The sequence below is a fragment of the Pinus tabuliformis genome, chromosome 8, assembly GCF_031772625.1.
Source record: "Pinus tabuliformis cultivar Carrire ecotype Pingquan chromosome 8, CPIR1, whole genome shotgun sequence".
In the NCBI taxonomy this organism is placed as follows: Eukaryota; Viridiplantae; Streptophyta; class Pinopsida; order Pinales; family Pinaceae; genus Pinus; species Pinus tabuliformis.
Window position 1 is genome coordinate 618,788,780 of NC_142294.1, and position 13,397 is coordinate 618,802,176.

The following is a 13,397-nucleotide window of genomic DNA, read 5'->3' on the forward strand; positions in this document are numbered from 1 at the left end:
AGATATTTTTACTGCTTTTTCCCATTCTTTTATGTCACTCTTGAAGATATTTTTACTGCTTTTTCCCATTCTTTTATGTCACTCTTGGCCTCAGAGTTAATTGTTTCTTTGGTCTGCCAATTGTTGTTGTTCTTCTTCTTCCCTGGCTTTTGGCAAGCACTGATTAGTATTAAGCATTCTAAAACACAGAAATGTCGGTTTGAAGCTCTGTAAAGAGCTTTTCGAAATTTGACTTCCATTCTCTGATTTGCCTCGAGAGGCTGGGCTTGCAGAGGAGACAATCGAGGCAATGTTGTGGCATTATCCTTCCATCAGAGGCATCAACTACGACCTCCCTCATGTCGTGGCCACTGCTCCCCATCTCCCAGGTTACTAACAACACCTTTGCTTCATCAATGGTATATATGCATAACAATCTTATACATATAAATGTATGTAAATAGGTGTGGAGCACATGGGCGGAGACATATTTGAAACCGTGCCCTCTGCGGACGCCATATTCATGAAGGTAAGTCTTGAACTTGCTGCATTGTCATGTAATTCAATTAGAATGAGCTGAGAGCACGTTTTGACTATACAATTTGTTTGTGCAAAGTCATCAGTGGATCATGCATGACTGGGGCGACGAGCACTGTATCAAGATACTGAAGAGTTGCAGGAAGGCGATCCCGGTGACGGGGAAGCTCATGGGCTTACTATAGCATATGAATGGGATGCATCCAAGCATTGAAATTTCAGAAGTTGGGTTTATTGTGCATACGAAATGGAATGTGTTCATGCTTTTGAAATTTTACTGAGAGAAAAGAAAAGATGGATTTGGTATTGCATATGAATGAGATGTATTCTTCGTATATGCTTGGCCATCTATAGAGGTTTCTTGATTTTGGGTAATTAACTTAACGTCTTGATTTTGGGTAATTAACTTACTCTAAAATGAAATAAGAAATTCATTGTGTTCCTTGTAATATAGATATAAAACAAGGTTTTCCACAAACCAATTAACTCTTCTAGAAAAATTCAACAATTCCAATTTAATAATCCTATCGGCCTCTCTTTGTACCTTTTAGGACAATTGCTAGTTATTAAATACAGTTAATTATTAAATATTGTTATTAATATTGTTAATATAAATATGGTTAATTATTTAAATAATTTATTTAATTATTAATTAATATATAAAATAATAATAATAAATTATTATTATTATTAATTAATATTGTTTTGTTAGATCTAAGACTTTTGTGATTTATAATGTAGATAGATATCTTTCGGATTAATCACATTATCAAGATTTGCTCGACGTTTTGAACCAACTAATGTGGAGGATGGACCACATTAGTTGGTTCGAAACATCTACCAAATCCTAATAATGTGATTAATCAGGAAAACATCTATCTATAATATTGTCTTATTAATATAATTATTGTTTTTAGTAATATATTAATATAAATATTGTTTTTTTATAAGTTATATTGATTATTATTAAATAGTAATATTAAAAACCCTTTGAATAACATTATACCCTATGAACATGAATCCTTAGATTAATAAATGCAAGGGATTGCTATTATAAGTCCAAGGAAATAATAAACCCATGGGATTTACACTAAAATCTTAAGGGATTGTAAACTCAAGGGAATAATATTAAACCCAATGGATCAATATTATAAACTCAAGGTATATAAACCCTAGGATAAATATTATAAAGCCTAAAATGATCATGGTTGAGCATGGTTGATTTTCATATTGAGACAATCTTTGTCACAATGTGATGTTGGACCATGGTTGACCATGATTTATTTTCATATGGAGACAATCTTTGTAACAATGCGACGTAGGACCATGGTTGATTTTCATATTGAGAAAATCTTTGTAACAATGTGACATTGGACCATCATTGATAATGATTATAAACACAAAGATTAATATTAAACCCAAATATTAATATTATAAACCCTTTGAGTAATATTATAGCCCGAGAATATGAACCCTTAGATTAATAAATCGAAGCAATTACTATTATAAACCCAAGGGAACAATATTAAACCCAAGGGATTAATATTATAAACCCAAGATTTATAAATCCTAAGATTAATATTATAAACCCAAGGTTTATAAATCCCAAGATAAATAATATAAACCCAAGGGATTGAGACGAAAAACCCAAGAGATTATAAACTCAAGGGAATAATATTAAACCCAAGGTATATAAACCCTAAGATAAATATTATAAATCCTTAAATAAACATGGTTGACCATGATTGATTTTCATATTAACACAATCTTTGTCATAATGCGACGCTGGACTATGGTAGACCATGATTGATTTTCATATTGAGACAACCTTTGGCATAATGCGACATTGAATAATGGTTGGCCATGGTTGATCATGGTTGATTTTCATATTGAGACAATGTTTGTCACAATGCGGCGTTGGACCATGGTTGACCATGGATGAACATGGTTGTCACAATGTGATGTTGGACCAAGAGACAATATTTGTCACAATGTCACCATGGCTATTGACCATGGTTGACCATGGTTATTATAGCCTAGGAATGTGAACCCTTAGATTAATAAACCAAAGGGATTAATATTATAAACCCGAGGGAATAATAAACTCAGGGAGAGTAATACTAAAATCCCAAGGGAATAATATTAAAGCCGAAGGACAAATATTATAAACCTAATGTATATAAACCCTAAACTAAATATGATAAACCCTGAAATAAACATGGTTGACCATGATTTACCATGGTTGATTTTCATATGGAGATGATCTTTGTGACACTGCAACATTTGACCATGGTTGGCCATGGTTGATTTTCATATTGAGACAATCTTTGTCACAATGTGGCATTGGACCATGGTTGCACATAGCTGACCATGATTATAAACCTAAGAGATTTATATTAAACCCTAGTATTAATATTTTAAACCTTATGAATAATATTATACCTTAGGAATATGAACCCTTAGATTGATAAAACGAAGGGATGGATATTATAAACCTAAGAGATCAATTCTAAAACTCCAAGGTATTATAAACCCAAGGGAATAATATTAAACTCAAGGGATAAATATTTTAAACCTAAGCGAACAATAAATGCAATGGATTAATACTAAAAGCTCAAGGGATTATAGACCCAAGGGAATAATAATAAACCCAAAGGATAAATATTATAACCCCAAGGTATATAAACCCAAATACAAATATTATAAACCCTTAAATAAACATGGTTGACCACGGGTTATTTTCATATCGACACAATTTTGTCACAATGTGAAGTTGGATGATGGTTGGTCATGATTGATTTTCATATTGAGACAACCTTTGACATAATGCGATGTTGGACAATGGTTGGCCATGGTTGATTTTCATATTGAGACAACCTTTGTCACAATGCGACGTTGGACCATGGTTGACCATGGATGACCATGGTTATCAAAATGTGATATTGGATCAAGGGATTGATAAACCGAATGGATATGAACTCTTAGATTGATAAACCCAAGGGATTGACATTATAAATCCAAGGTATTAATTCTAAAACCCTAACATATTATAAACCCAAGGGAATAATATTAAACCCAATGGATTAATATTATAAATCCAAGGTATATAGACCCTAAGATATATAATATAAACCCAAGGGATTGAGACTAAAAACCTAAGGGATTATAAACTCAAGGGAATAATATTAAACCCAAGGGATAAATATTATAAACCCAAGGTATATAAACCCTAAGATAAATAGTATAAATCCTAAGATAAATATTATAAACCCTTAAGTAAACATGGTTGATCATGGTTGACCATCATTGATTTTCATATTGACACAATCTTTGTCACAATGCGACGTTGGGCTATGGTTGACCATGATTGATTTTCATATTGAGACAACATTTGGCATAATGTGACATTGAAAAATGGTTGACCATGGTTGATTTTCACATTGAGACAATGTTTGTTACAATGTGGTGTTGGACCATGGTTAACCATGGATGAACATGGTTGTTACAAATTTGATGTTGAACCAAGAGACACTCTTTGTCATAATGTCACCATGGATATTGACCATGGTTGATTTTCATATTGAGACCATCTTTGACACAATGTGGCGTTGGGACATGGTTGACCATGGTTGATTTTCATATAGAGACAATCCTTGTCAAAATGCGACATTGGTTGCTTTTCATATTCAGAAAATATTTGTCACAATGTGACATTGGACCATGGTTGACCATGATTGATAAACCCAAGTGATTGATATTATAAACCCAAGGGATTAAAAACACAAGGGAATAAAACCCCAACGTATTATAAACATAAAGGAATAATATTAAACCCAAGGGAATAATAAACTCAATGGATTAATACTAAAAACCCAAGGGAATAATATTAAGGGATAAATATTATAAACCCAAGGTATATAAACCCTAAGATAAATATTATAAACCCTAAAATAAACATGGTTGACCATGGTTGTTTTCATATTGACACAATCTTTGTCACAATGCGACGTTGGATGATGGTTGACCATGATTGATTTTCATATTGAGACAACCTTTGGCACAATGCGACGTTGGACAATCGTTGGCCATGGTTGATTTTCATATCGATACAATCTTTGTCACAATGCGACTTTGGACGATGGTTGACCATGGTTGTCAAAATGTGATGTCAGACCATGATACAATCTTTGTCACAATGTGACCATGCTTATTAACCATGGTTGACCATGATTGATTTCCATATTGAGAAAATCTCTCTCACAATACGACATTGGACCTTGGTTGACCATGTTTGACCATGGTTGATATTCATATTGAGACAATCTTTGTCACAATGTGGTGTAGGACCATGGTAGACCATAAATGACCATGGTCAACCATGCTTGAGCAATGTGGACCATGATTGACCATGGTTGACCATGATTGATCTTGGTTGACCTTGATTACTTTCCTTGAGAAAATATTTGTTACAAACCCATATTGGCATTATTATAAACACAAGGGATTAAAAAAACAAGGGATTAATAAACCCAATGAATATATATTATAAACCCGAGCTATATAAACCCTAAGATAAATATTATAAACCCTAACACAAACATGGTTGACCACAAATGACAATGGTTGATTTTCATATTGAGACAATCTTTGTCACTATGCACTATTGAACCATGGTTGATCATGGTTGACCATGATCGATTTTCATATTGAAAGAATATTTCTCACAATGCAACATTGGACTTTGGTTGACCATGGTTGACCATGATTGAATATGGTTGACGATGGTTGATTTTCATATTGAGACAATCTTTGTCAGAATGCGACATTGGACCAAATTTGACCATGGTTGTTGTTAGCTCTGCTATACAAAGGGATTAAAAGGAATCCAAGTATGCCCCAAAGGTCATCAAAATCCTCTTGAGGATCATTCAAAGTCAAAACCATCGCAAGAGGACAACCCTTGGAAGGGCAGAAATACACTATCGGGAGGCCTAAAACACTCCAAAACAGTCAAAAATCAGAAGCGCAGGCCTAGCAGTTCAAATGAGCGACAGTCGTTCGATCTGGCCGATCAACGGTCTAGATCGCATCGGCGGGTCGCAATCGGCGGAGGCAGATCGGCGGATATCGCATCGGCGCTTCATCAAGGGTCAGGGCACAAGACACCGCCGATCAGCGATCGCCGATATCGCATCGGAGCATCGGCGGCTGGGCGGTATCGGCGGTATCGGCAGTGGCATTGCGATTGCGATATAGCGATTCGATCTGGGCCGTTAATCGCGTGCACAGATCAATGGTCCAGGTCGCGTCGGCTTTTCGCTATCGGCAAAACCAAAGGGACGGGCTTTTATTTAAGGCATGCTTGCGACCCGATGGCGATTATAAGTCATTTTCGATATATTTTCGGGTCCGCGCTAAAACCGTTTTCAATGGTTTTTGGCGCATTTTCGCTATATAATGAAATATATGGAGGTCTTGGGCGAGCGCTGATAGCGATGAAGCCCGGACCTGAAAGGGTCCGGGAAGTGGAATATATATGTTTTCTAGTCCGCCGATGGCAAATTTCTCATGTTTTGCAGCATTTCTCAATGTATTTTCAAATATAAAGAAAAGCAGAGAAGCCGGCTCTGATATGCAATTGCGACCCGAAAGGCGGACCCGATAGAAAAGTTATGCACGCCTCTGCCATGTTGCCTGTACCACTCCCGACTGTCCACTGCCGCCGAAGGAAAATGACAGCCAGCTACCTGCACCCGGCTCAATGATTCTCCAGCAACCGCATTTAACTAACAGAGTGGCCGAAGATTGAAAAGGACAGCCTCGAGCAGATCACTGCATTTATCAGTTATGGGGCGTCTTTCAGTTAATGCTCCAGCTGCCAGAGAAGGACAACAGAATATCAGAGAAGATCAATTTTGTTTACTGACACAGTCACGCTATAGCAGAGACCCATACCAAGCAGTTAGAGCGGTTGGTGATCCATTATGATCCCTCCACGCATAGGTTAGCAGAGATATTTTGTAATGTAACACCATATATACCCAGAACAGAGATGTAACAAAGGGATGAGTGTTTTGATGAATGAGAGCTTATTGTAGCCTTTTAACTTCTGGAGACTGTTAATACTATGAGACCTGCAGCTTCTGGTCTTGATTTCCATTAATACAAGCTTCTTTTGCTGTCACCTGCTCACTTTCCACTTCTTCTTCTTGTTCTAGGCTATGCCTGCTTGCATTTATTTGATGTGCTGTGAATGTTTGATATCAGAGGGGTTGTCATCCCACCTCTGTATTATAATTTAGTGGCTCATTGAAATTGCTTGCAGATTGATGTTGTTTAATATCAGGGAGCTTTCATCCTGTCTGTATATTAAACGATAGTTCTACAGATCTTCTGACTGGTTGCAGTTGGCCATCACAGGGTCCCGTGCATCTGCTGGTGCAATTAGTTTTCTCCATCATCACCTTTACCTTAAACTGTGAGTAGTTGGTGGTTGAAAGCCTTGTAGTTCGGGAGTCTTCACCCATGTCTGGGGATAGTCATAGTAGGAGTGGTTATCTTGCTTAAATGTGCAGCGTATCTTCATTTATCCATCATCTTATCCAACATAATTGTTGAATTTTTAATGTTCCTGAGCATCACTGATTTACAACCTAGGTGAGTTTCTTGGGGTGATAACAGTTGTCACAATATGACTTGGACCATGAGACAATCTTTGGCACAATGTGACCATGGTTGATTTTCATATTGAAACAATCTTTATTGAATTGCGACATTCAACCATGGTTGATGATGGTTGATCATCATTGACCATGGTTGAACATGGTTCACATATGGTTGATGTTCATATTGAGATGACATTTGTCACAATGTGACGTTAACTCATGGTTGACCATGATTAACCATGGTTGATTTTCATATTGACCATGATAAACCATGATTGATTTTAAGATTGAGACAATCTTTGTTAGAATGCAACATTGGAGCATGGTGGACCATGGTTGACCATGATTGACCTACAAAATGTGACCATGCATGACCATGATTCATTTTCATTTTGAGACAATCTTTGTCAAAATGTGACATTGGACCATGGTTGGCAATGCTTGATGATGGTTGACCAGCATTAACCATGGTTGAGCATGGTTGATGATTGTTCAAATAAGGTTGATGTTCATATTGAGAGAATATTTGTCACAATGTGTCCTTGGACCATGGTTGACCATTACTAACCATGACCGACCATGTTGATTTTAATATTGACTATGATTGACCATGATAGACCATGGTTGACCATGATTGATTTTAAGATTATAAACCCTATCAATAATATTATACCCTAGGAATAAGAACCCTTAGATTAATAAACCCAAGGGATTGATAAACCCTTAAATTAATAAACCCAAGGCACTAATAAACCCAAGGGATTAATATTGTAAACCCAAGCTATATAAACCCTAAGATAAATATTATAAACCCTAAAACAAACATGGTTGACCATGGTTGATTTTCATATTGAGACAATCTTTGTCACAATGCATTGTTGGACCATGGTTGACCATGATTGATTTTCATATTGAGAGAATTTTTCTCACAATGTGACATTGGAACCTAAATGACCTTGGTTGACCATGATTGACCATGGTTGACCATGGTTGATTTTCATATTGAGACAATTTTTGTCAGAATGTGACGTTGGACCAAGGTTGACCATGGTTGTCACAATGTGACATTGGACCATGAGGCAATCTTTAACACAATGTGACCATGGTTATTGACCATGGTTGATTTTCATATTGAGACAATATTTGTCAAAATGTGATGTTCGACCATGGTTAATAATGGTTGATGATGGTTGACCATGGTTCACATACGGTTGATGTTCATATTGAGACAACATTTGTCACAATGTGATGTTGGACCATGGTTGACCATGATTGACCATGATTAATTTTCATATTGACCATGATAGACCATGGTTGACCATGATTGATTTTAAGATTGAGACAATATTTGTAATAATGCTACGTTGGACCATTGTGGACTATTAGAAAATATTACAGAGCAGACACAAATATACGTGGTTCACCCAGATTGGGCTACATCCACGGAGAAACAACCAGTCCTTCCTTTTATATTATCTAGCAAACTGAAGAGATACAACCTACAGCAGATCCGCTGTAACACCCTCTTCGCTCTCAATCTCCTCTCTCTTCCTCACTCAGAAACCATATCTCCATAAACACAATACAAATCCCTCATATATAGTGAGGGGTTGCCTTCTAGGGCAAAAAACCCTAAATTAAACATAACTTCTACCATCAGATCATCCGCCTAATGAACGGCCCAGATTGGCTAGAAATTACTAGACTTTTACAAGGCAATTTTACATCTATTTTTAGCTTCGGGGGCGCTGCCCCCAAACCCCTGCAGGGGGTCCCCCCCGCGTGGAGGGGTGTATAGTATTCATGGGGTATACATCAGGCTGAAACCTTTGAATACAGAAGATAATCAGGCTCCACACCCAACAACCTCCCACTTGGAGACTAATTATAGCAACTCCACCGCTGCTTCATTTGCTAGACAATGACTCCACTTTGGACTTGGCTATTTCTCATCTTCTTCATCATACTTAAAGATCAACTGAAACTGAGCAGATTCTCAGTTTCTCCCTGGTTACAACTTTTGTTAACATATCTTTAGGATTCTGGCTAGTGTGTATCCTTTCCAGCTTCAATTGTCCATTTCCAGTGCTGACCGTATGAAATGGTACTTGAGTTGTATATGTTTAGTCTTGGAATGAAATGCAGAGTTCTTTGCAAGATGTATGGCACTCTGGCTGTCACTGTATGACCTGCCCAACTCCTGCTTCTTACCCAATTCATCCAGAAACCTTTGTAACCAAATCATTTCTTTACTAGCCTCTGTAGTAGCAACATACTCTACTTCTGTTGTTGAAAATGCAACAACACTTTGGATTTTTGAAACCCAACTGATAGTTGTTCCACCTACAGTGAACACATACCCTATTGTGCTCCTCCTGTTATCTCTATCACCTGCCATATCTGCATCAGCATATCCCTGTAGAGTAATGTTTGAACCACCAAAGCATAATGCTTGATTTGTGGTACCTCTCAAATACCTGAGAATCCACTTCACTGCCATCTAATGTTCTTTTCTTGGATTGTTCATGTACCTACTTACAAATCCCACTACATGTGCAATATCAAGCCTTGTGCAGACCATTGCATACATTAAGCTTCCAACTGCTGATGCATATGGAACTTTAGACATATGAGCCATTTCTTCATGAGTCTTGGGACACGCCTCCTTACTTAATTTGAAATGGCTAGCCAAAGGTATACTAACTGGTTTTTCATTCTGCATATTAAAATTTTTCAACACCTTTTCTATGTACTCACTTTGAGACAATGTTAATTTGTGATTCTTCCTGTCTCTAGTTATTCTCATACCAAGGATTTGTTTTCCAGCACCTAAATCCTTCATTGCAAAAGAGTTTGCCAATTTCCTTTTGAGAACATTTATTTCCTGCATGTTAGAACCTGCAACAAGCATATCATCTACATACAATAACAATATAATATAGCTGCCATCATTTTGTCTTTTGAGATAAACACAATGATCAGAGTGACATCTAGTATAACCTTGTTCAGACATAAACCTGTCAGATTTTAGATACCATTGCCTTGGAGCCCGTTTTAAGCCATACAAGCTTTTATTCAACCTGCACACTAGTTTCTCCTTCCCTTTTACCTCATATCCTTGTGGCTGCTGCATATATCTCTTCCTCCAAATCCCCATGGAGAAAGGTTGTCTTTACATCTAACTGCTCAAGATGCAAATCTTCAACTACTACTAGACTTAAAATAGTTCCGATTAAAGTCATTTTAACAATAGGAGAAAATATTTCATCAAAATCAATACATTTCTTCTGTGCAAACCCCTTCACTACAAGTCTAGCTTTGTACCTCCGTTTTCTCCATCTTCTTCCTTCAGCCTGTAAACCCATTTATTCTGCAATGTTGTTTTACCTGCAGGCAACCTGACTAAGTCCCAAGTCTGGTTATGTGCTAAGGAGTCCATCTCTTCTTTCATGGCTTGCTCCCACTTCTTCCTAGTTTCTACCTGCACTGCTTCTTCATAACATTCTAGTTCACCAGAATCAGTCAACAATACATAATATAATGAAGGAGAGTATCGTTCAGGGGATCTACTTATCCTAGTAGATCTTCTAACACCACTTTCAGGTGTTTGAAGTGCTTGTTGTTGTTGTGGTTGTTTTTGTGGTTGTTGATCATTATGATTTTCAGGCACCATCACTTTTCCTGTGATATTTTCAAGCACTGTGTATTCTCTGTTTTCTAATTCTTGTTTCTTTTCCTGCAACTGATTCTTATACAAGACCTTTTCATTGAATATTACATTTCTGCTCCTAATGATTTTTTGATTTTCATAATCATATAAGCGATAACCAAAATCATTAACACCATATCCAATAAAGGTACATTTCTTTGATTTTGCCTCAAGCTTTGTTCTATTTTCTTTGTTAATGTGGACAAAAGCTTCACAACCAAAAGTCTTTAAAAATGAGTAGTTTACCTTTTTACCTGTCCATGCCTCCTCTGGAATATCACCATCCAAAGAACTTGAAGGCCCTCTGTTTATTAGATAAACAACAGTATCTACAGCATCTGCCCAAAATTGTAAAGGCAATCCTGCATGCAATCTCATGCACCTTGCACGCTCCATGATTGTCCTGTTCATCCTTTCTGACACACCATTTTCTTGTGGTGTTCCTGGAACTGTCTTCTCTCTGCGAATTCCATTCTCTGAATAGTACCTATCAAACTCTTTGCTGCAATATTCGCTACCATTATCTGATCTAAGACACTTCAACCTTTTTTCTGTGTCATTTTCAACGAAAGCTTTCCATTTCTTGAAAGTATCAAATACATCAGATTTATTTCAAATACAATAAATCCAGGTTTTCCTGGTTGTATCATCAATAAAAGTAACATAATAATGAGAGCCACCAAGAGATGATACCTGAGCAGGTCCCCATACATCTGTATGCACAAGCTCTAATTTTTCAATCTTCTTTTCTTTCCCAACTCTAAGGAATCTGACTCTCTTCTGTTTTCCATAAACACAATTCTCACAGAAGTCCAAATCAACATTCTTCAAACCCAGCAACAAATTCCTTGAGTGAAGAATCTTCATCCCCTTCTCACTCATGTGTCCGAGCCTATGATGCCATAATGCTGCATCTGCTCCTTTGGAAGTTGAAGCATTAACAAAGTTAGAAATACCATTGTATAAATACAATGTACCAACCTTTTCGCCTTTTGCTATTACTAGGGCTCCTTTGGTGACCTTCCGAGCTTTATCTATGAAAGTTGTCACACAACCTTCACAGCCTAACTGCCCTATTGAAATCAGATTTTTCTTCAGATCTGGAACATGTCTTACCTCCTTTAGTAGCCATTGGTTTCCATTCTACTGTTTTACAAGAACCTTACCCATTCCAAAAATTTTACAAGGTTTATCATCACCCAAACGAACTTGTCCAAAATCTCCTTGAACATAGTCATGAAAATATTTATTATCAAGTGTGGCATGGAATGAGGCCCCTAAATCTACCACCCAGGCATCAATAATATTTTCTAATGAAAGAATCAAAGCATCTTGCAACACATCACCTATTACATTCGCTTCATGATTAGTTTCTTGTTGTGCATCTCCTTCTTTTCCCTTCCGAGACTTGCAGTCTTTCTTCAGGTGTCCTTTCTTCCCGCATTTCCAGCACACTATCCCCGATTTGGACTTGGATCTGCCTTTTCTTGACTTATTGCGATATCCTGGGCTCTTTCTTCTTTCCATTTTTCTTCCCCTAGTCTCTGCAGTCAAAGCATTACCTGATGTCTCACTGGAGCTTTTCCGTCGCATTTCCTCACTAACAATTTCACCGACAACATCATCAAACTTTAAAGTACTAGATCCAGAGACAGAGTTACTAATGGCCATAACTAAACCATTCCAACTTTCTGGCAATGAGCACAGAAATAACAAAGCCCTAACTTCATCATCAAAATTTACCCCTACAGAACTTAACTGACTTGTAACTGTATTAAAATCATTTAAATGATCTGCAACAGATCCACCTTCTGACATCTTCATATTAAATAAACGCTTCATAAGAAATACCTTATTTGAGGCCGAGGGTTTTTCATATAGTTTGGCCAATGCCGACATTAAACCATGTGTTGTCATTTCCTTTGAAATATTAAACGCTACCGACGCTGCTAGGCACAACCGTATTGTTCCAAGTGCCTTTCTGTCCAGAATATCCCATTCTGTGTCTGTCATACTCGTCGGCTTCTTTGCCTTTCCACTCAATGATAGGTACATATCTCTCTGATATAGATAATCTTGCATATGCATCTTCCACAGTAGGTAGTTTTGGCTGTTGAATTTTTCGACCCTAAACCTACCATCTTCCGTCATTGCTCCCACTTGAACCAGGAACCCTTCTCTCCTGCGAGTTTATCAGCCAAATAGACCTTCGGCTCCGATACCAGTTGTTAGAAAATTATATCTTACAGAGCAATGAAACACATAAAATATTGCAGAAATATAAACACAGAAAATGCATAAAACAAGAGAGACACAGATATACGTGGTTCACCCAGTTTGGGCTACGTCCACGGAGAAACAACCAGTCCTTCCTTTATATTATCTAGAAAACTGAAGAGATACAACCTAAAGAAGATCCACTGTAACACCCTCTTCGCTTTCAATCTCCTCTCTCTTCCTCACTCAGAATCCAGATCTCCATAGACACAATACAATTCCCTCCTATA

General features: G+C 37.2%; 1 pseudogene; it reads left to right on the forward strand.

Annotated features, from left to right (window-relative positions):
* Nucleotides 1–259: 259 nt before the first annotated feature.
* On the forward strand, nt 260–7,531 carry LOC149237022 (isoflavone 3'-O-methyltransferase 4-like; annotated as a pseudogene).
* Nucleotides 7,532–13,397: the final 5,866 nt, after the last annotated feature.